Source organism: Armigeres subalbatus, chromosome 3 (assembly GCF_024139115.2).
Source record: "Armigeres subalbatus isolate Guangzhou_Male chromosome 3, GZ_Asu_2, whole genome shotgun sequence".
Taxonomy (NCBI): domain Eukaryota; kingdom Metazoa; phylum Arthropoda; class Insecta; order Diptera; family Culicidae; genus Armigeres; species Armigeres subalbatus.
In genome coordinates this window covers 173630126-173637247 of record NC_085141.1, presented here as the reverse complement: position 1 = coordinate 173637247, position 7122 = coordinate 173630126, and positions in this window count along the sequence as shown.

Sequence of the window (7122 nt, the reverse complement as noted above, 5' to 3'; positions counted from 1 at the left end):
TCGTGTAAAATTTTGTAGTCTACGAATTCTGGTGTCGAATTGTTTAGCAATTGAAATAAATAACTAATGTGTTTATCATTGCTCGTATCACTCCAAGCCTCACACTTGATGTGAAACTACGTCACTAGCTATTGGATACTCACTTGTGCTTGATACATATGTATTTCAGATAAAGCGACTCTCCCTAGTAAAAGCGTAAAAAGCCTATTTTGAACTCTCTGATATAGAGGTGAGCCAGCCTAGGACTGCAAACCTCTATAATAAAGATACAAAAAAAAAAAAAAAACTCTCATACATCAAAGTCGTTTTTCAATCGGCTTGTTTTTTTCCGTTGATGATACAATTGTTATAAGTATCAAGTTCGACCTAAGGAAAAAAGAAAAAACATCCTAAGGTACAGATAAAATTCACCATTTGCAAAAAAAACGATTTGTTTAAAATTGATTTGTGGTAGGCTAGATGTACCAGTCGTGGCTATAGCACCAGTTGTCGCACTAGTGCTTTATATGCCAAATGGCCAATCAAATCACCGCAAACCAAGTTCATATCGATAAAGCATATTCATATGATACGATAACACCTTTGATCTCCTCCAAAACAAGCAAATTCACAGAAATAAATAATGAAAAGTAAACAGCGCGTAAAACTTGAGATGCGGAAATTTACACTATTCTACGCGGAAATGGACCTCTTCCTAACAAGTTTGCTTACAACTTGCAAGCAATATTGACGATTCACGTCAAATATTGTATACATTTAGGCTAAATCACGCGTGGAATTAAGCTAATAATGGTGTTCCATTTATGTGCATCATCTTTAGCGTAAATTTCAGTGGATTTTTCTATCTGTGAAGCATAATTGTAAAAAATGAGTTTGCTTAATTTTTGACGTCATTTGCAGCAGTTGCCGCACTAGTGGTCCCAATTTGGCCAATCCCATAAGAAAACAATGGGATTTGCCAAATATGGAACCAAAATTAAGAATAGTGCCACAACTGGTGCATGCGTCCCTATTATGGATTAATCAATTTTGAGGATAATAACAAATTTTATTGTAGTTTTCACAGCTGTTCTAAGGAGCAGGAAGTAAAACCTTTCGCTCGATATATAAAGTCCACCCACATGCTTTTTACTTATGTTTTTAAAAAATAGTTGTTCTTATGTATGGCGGCAATTGGTACATCCACCCTATGTGGAGAGAAGACGAAAAAATAAAGTTGTTTTCCACATACCCATTCAAAAAAATCGGATCTTTTTTTTAAAAAGTAATCCAAAATATCCCCGATACCCTCTGAAAGATTTTATGCAATGAGCAATGAGCATTCTTTTGTGATATGTTTTGGATCATGCTCTTCTATTTGTCTTGCAAAATAGCGATTGAACTTATCTCTATCAAAATTGATTCCATGAGGAACGTTGATATGCAATCCTTTCAAAAATTGCTTGGTGAGGGGTTGAAAAACTATCCAAGGGCGGCATTGGGAGATCAACACTGTGCATGGAATGGTTTTGGGAAGAATTCAATTATTTGAATTATTTACACCCAAGTAATCCATATGTCAACATGAAATTACCATTCGTTTATCAACTCGCAAATTCTCGCTGGAATGAATAACTTAGCATTGTGATTGGTCAGATCTTTCCTCGCAGACCCAAAAAAATAGCATTCATAAAACATGAACCTTTAAATCATAACTTTCGATTTTGTAACACGTTTTCAGATCATCTTGTATGACCTGTTTACAAACCGCGTATGTTGAGTACATTTGTAATACAATTTGTTCCCTTTATTCGTGTTTCGCAGTATTTCAATCTAACTTGTCAGCTACATACATACTTACTAAGTGAGCTTACTGTATTCACAGCCATCTAAAAAACTCAAATTAAACCACCTAGTAGTGGTGCTGCCTTTCTCGCATTTAGCCAAGATACCAACCTTTTCGATTTGGTTCACCATTTTCTTTATAACCTTCGAACGCAATAACCGATCGTTATCAAATTTAATAGCGATCAACAAAATTTTATCACATTTCGAATGCAACTTGCTGCGAGAAAATCAATTAAGGATTACTATATGAAAAGATTTTTTTTTAAATTCATGTTATGTGCACACACCACACACATACACACACACGCACGGACGGCCAGACTTTAGTCCAGTTCGTCGAGCTAAGTCGATTGGTACATAACACTATGGGTCTATAAGCCTTCTATAAAAAGTTCGCTTTCGGAGTGAAATGATAGCCTTTCGGTACAACTTTGTTGTAAGAGAAGGGCAAACATTAGATTCGTTTAGCAAACTTTCGGTTAGCAAAGTTAACATCCTTGGAGCGTATACGATTTCAGCATTTCCGAAGAAAATAACACCCTCTTTTGAACTGAAATTGGATGATGAAACAAAGTGCATGTACTGCTTGAGAGGTAAAGCACCCGCGTGGCCGGGTAATTGTGTTCGAGTTTACGTGGAAGGATCTCTAATCAGTATACTGCTTAGAGCCATCATCGTCATCGGCGTCGCACTTGACACGACGTCGTTGTTGCGGCCAACGCACACGTGCTAGCCATGTCGCGTTCATTCAACATCGCATCGGCGACGCCGCACAGTGGCTCCAACTGTCATCGAGGCAATTACCAAGATTTTTCGATTGATTCGGTTTGAAATCAAACTAAAACATTATGTGGAAATCGATAATAAGCAATAGAATGTGATTTGAAACCATATGATAAGTTTCTCAAACAAATGAGAGTTTTTCAGAATATCATAATTTTGGGATTTAGGAATACATGCGTTTATCATTTAAGCAAAAAATAAAAACATTAAAAATAAAGATTTTAATAACGACCAAATTAATCTTCCTTTTTAGTGTTGAACTTAACGGAAAAAAGTGCTGTGGATCAGTACTGTCATGGTGGTTACTACAACACAATGCTATGCTTGTCGTTTAATTTCTTCTGCGGAGTTTTGAACTACTAGGTATACTAGGAAACTCTGCAGAAGATTCCTTTGTTTTATATCTCCTAGTTTTCACGATATAACAAAGGTGTACTACACAAGAAAATAACCATATCTTCATTGTTACCAGCTTGATTTATTTGTAAAAATCATTGCTGTTTGTCGGATTGAACAAATAAACCAAGAAACAAATTTGAACATGTTATGTATGCTTCTGTTACATTCCAAATTGCCATACATATGATACATCGTGAACATATATAAAATAAACACTTCGTCAAGTCCGGCAATAGGATAAGTGTACCGGTTTTGGCCTCCTTAGTGCCTAATTTGGCTATTCCTACACAGTATAAAAATGTTACAGCATTTATGATGTAACAAAAAGGCTCCGTTCGATTCGACTCATTTTTCCTTCAGGTCGTCGTTACTATGGAGCTTGTTTTTAATATTGCATACAAGAAAAAGTTGGATATACAATTAGTGGCTATTTAGCACAAAACATGCGTTTACATATTTCCATGGCGTGTAATTTTCAGAATTTTAAACTGTGTAAATATTGCATCACATGGATTTTTTCGACTTCGCAGTCTCTATGCAATCAAACATCCATTTACCGACGCTTAACCGCTTTGATTTTTTCCAATCGAGCCGCCAACTTATATACAGCCCAGGCCGAAGTGGCCCGTGTCGAAACGTCGGATAAATAGACGTCTTGTTTCAATAATTCAAGAATGCGTAGCCGTCCTCAAAATCGATATATTGATTATGGAATCCATGCAGAATGTACTATAACTTTTAATGAGAAATAAATAATAGAAAGGTTGTTTGATTTTCATGGGTTCCAAGTCACGTATGGATCTCTGGTAACGAAATAGCTCATCCATTGGCAGCAGAAACTGCAACATGTAATGAACATCTATGAACAATAACTCATAATGTCCTTTTCCAAAAAGTTCCTTAAAGATATAAAATTATATAATGAAATTTGACTTTACTTTAATTCAGCGGTTCTCAACCTTTTTCTTGAGAGGAACCCCTTAGAATTCTGGAATTATTTGAGGTACACCCTACTTTTTTTGCATTAAATGAAAATAAGATCTATGAAAAACGGACCTGAAAACTAACGGGATATATGGCTCTCCATTAAATTGGTTGAAATTTTCATTATACCGTGAAGTTTTTCATTTCAAATTAAGCTTCCTTCTTCTTCTCATTGGCATTACACTGGGACAGAGCCGCCTCGCAGCTTAGTGTTCATTAAACACTTCCACAGTTATTAACTGCGAGGTTTCTAAACCAGGTTACCATTTTTGCATTTGTATATCATGAGGCTAGCACGATGATACTTTTATGCCCAGGGAAGTCTATAGACAATTTTCAATCCGAAAATTGCCTAGACCGGCACCGGGAATCAAACCCAGCTACCCTCAGCATGGTCTTGTTTTGTAGCCGCGCGTCTTACCGCACGGCTAAGGAGGGCCCTAAAAAATTTTAAGCTTCCTACAGGACTTTAATGAGCATTTGAGGCTTCCAAGCCTCTTGAAAGTAGGCGTCCGCACCTCCACACCGAGCCTCTTGAAAGGAGCCTTCCTTGTCTCTCGAAAGGAGTCCTCCGAGTCTCCTGAAAGGAGACTGTCAAGCCTCTTGAAAGCCTCCGCACTTCTTGAAGGAAGGCTTCCGAGCCTCTTGAAGGGAGACTTCCGAGGCTTTTAAAGGGAGGCTTCCGAGCTTCTTAAAAGGCGGCTTTTGAATTACTTAAATAGAAATTTATGAGCATCTTGAAAGGAGGTCTCTGAACCTCTTGAAAGAAGGCTTCCGATCCTCTTGAAAAGAGGCTTCTGACCCTTTTGAAAAAGCCTTGCGTGCCTCTTTAAGGAGCCTTCCGAGCATCTAAAAGGGACGCCTCCGACCCTCTTGAAAGGAGTATTTCGACCTTCTCGAAAGCAATCTTCCTAGCCTCTGTAGCGAAGCAACTATGCTTTAAAAAAAGCCTTTTTGCCTATAAAATGGAGGCTTCTTTACTTTCAGGCTCTATGTTTTAGTTCAGAAGCATATTTCTAACATATTATTCAACATTTTGTTTCAATTAGGTAGATTGCATCGAAGATTTTAAAAATTTGTTCATTACACGTCTTTTCCTTTTGATTTTTTGTCGCATAGTCTTTCATGCACTGGACCCTCTGGATTCCTGGAACTTCTGAATGACTGGAACCTCTATTTTGAGAGAGCTGTCTGAAAGGAAAAAGAAGAAAACCGTCGCTGCCAACAGAAGAAAAGCCGGCGGAAAAGCAGCGAAATGCTTTTGGTGAGAGCTTTATCCTAAAGCTTAAAAAAACTGCAGAGCTGTTCCGCGGTAGTTCGCACGCATTGCGAAAGGGGAACAAACAGGTCATTTTACACAAGAAGCAGGCCTGGGCTTGTGTACAAGGACATGCATGAAGAGTTTTTCCATCTTTGAAGAGAACAAGTTGTTTCAAAACGTACTGGTTTTGAAAAGAGTTTTTTTTTGTTCGGGATGAACCACTGCGTCCATTTCATTGAACTTTTGTAGTCTACCCATTATTATTATTATTATCAGACTAAGGCCGGAGTGGCCTGTGCTGCACGTAGAAGACTTTTCCATTCAGCTCGGTCCATGGCTGCACTTCGCCAACCACGCAGTCTGCGGAGGGTCCGCAAATCGTCCTCCACCTGATCGATCCACCTTGGCGAACTCGATCGGAGCGTCTTGCGGAGTCCAAAGTACGTACGATTTCCAGCCACTATGCGCCTCCGAATTTCTCTGCTGGTATCGTTATCGGCAGTCACCAGTGAGCCCAAGTACACGAATTCTTCAACCACCTCGATTTCGTCACCACCGATAGAAACTCGTGGTGGGTGGCTTACATTGACCTCTCTTGAGCCTCTTCCTATCATGTACTTCGTATTCGACGTGTTGATGACTAGTCCAATCCGTTTAGCTTCGCTTTTCAGTCTGATGCATCCTCTCAAAGTTACGTGCCATGATATCAATGTCGTCGGCGAAACCAAATAACTGGACGGACTTCGTGAAAATCGTACCACTCGTGTCAATCCCTGCCCTTCGTATTACTCCCTCCAAAGCGATGTTGAATAGCAGACACGAAAGACCATCACCTTGCCGTAACCCTCAACGCGTTTCGAAGGGACTCGAGAATGCCCCTGAAACTCGAACTACGCACATCACCCGATCCATCGTCGCCTTGATCAACCGTATCAGTTTATCCGGAAATCCGTTTTCGTGCATTAGCTGCCATAGCTGGTCCCGATCGATTGTATCATATGCGGCTTTGAAGTCGATAAATAGATGATGTGTGGGCACGTTGTATTCGCGGCATTTCTGCAATACCTGACGTATGGCGAACACCTGGTCTGTGGTAGAGCGTTCACCCATAAAACCCGCCTGGTACTGCCCCACGAACTCTCTTGCAATTGGTGTTAGTCGGCGGCATAAAATTTGGGAGAGTACCTTGTAGGCGGCGTTCAGCAATGTGATTGCGCGGAAGTTGCTACAATCCAGCTTATCGCCCTTTTTGTAGATGGGACACACGACACCTTCCATCCACTCCTGCGGCAGAACCTCATCCTCCCAAACCTTGGTAATCACCCAGTGCAGCGCTCTAGCCAGTGCTTCACCACCGTGTTTAAACAGCTCTCCTGGTAGTTGATCAACTCCAGGGGCTTTGTTGGTTTTCAGCCGGCCGATCTCCTCCTGGATTTCCTGGAGATTCGGAGCCGGAAGTCGCATGTCCTGCGCGCGTGCTCCTAGGTTCATTACCATACCGCCACCGTTGTCTGCCATATCGCCATTCAGGTGCTCTTCGTAGTACTGCCGCCACCTTTGGATCACCTCACGCTCGTTTGTAAGAAGGTTCCCGTTTATGTCCTTACACATATCGGGCTGTGGCACGTGGCCCTTACGTGAACGGTTCAACTTCTCATAGAACTTTAGTGCGTTATTAGCGCGGTACAGTTCCTCTGTTTCCTCACGGTCTCGATCTTCCTGCTGACGCTTTTTCCTCCGGAAAATCGAGTTTTGTCTGTTCCGCGCCCGTTTGTATCGTGCCTTGTTCGCCCTCGTGCGGTGTTGCAGCAATCTCGCCCATGCTGCATTCTTCTCCTCAACTAACTGCTCACATTCGCCGTCATACC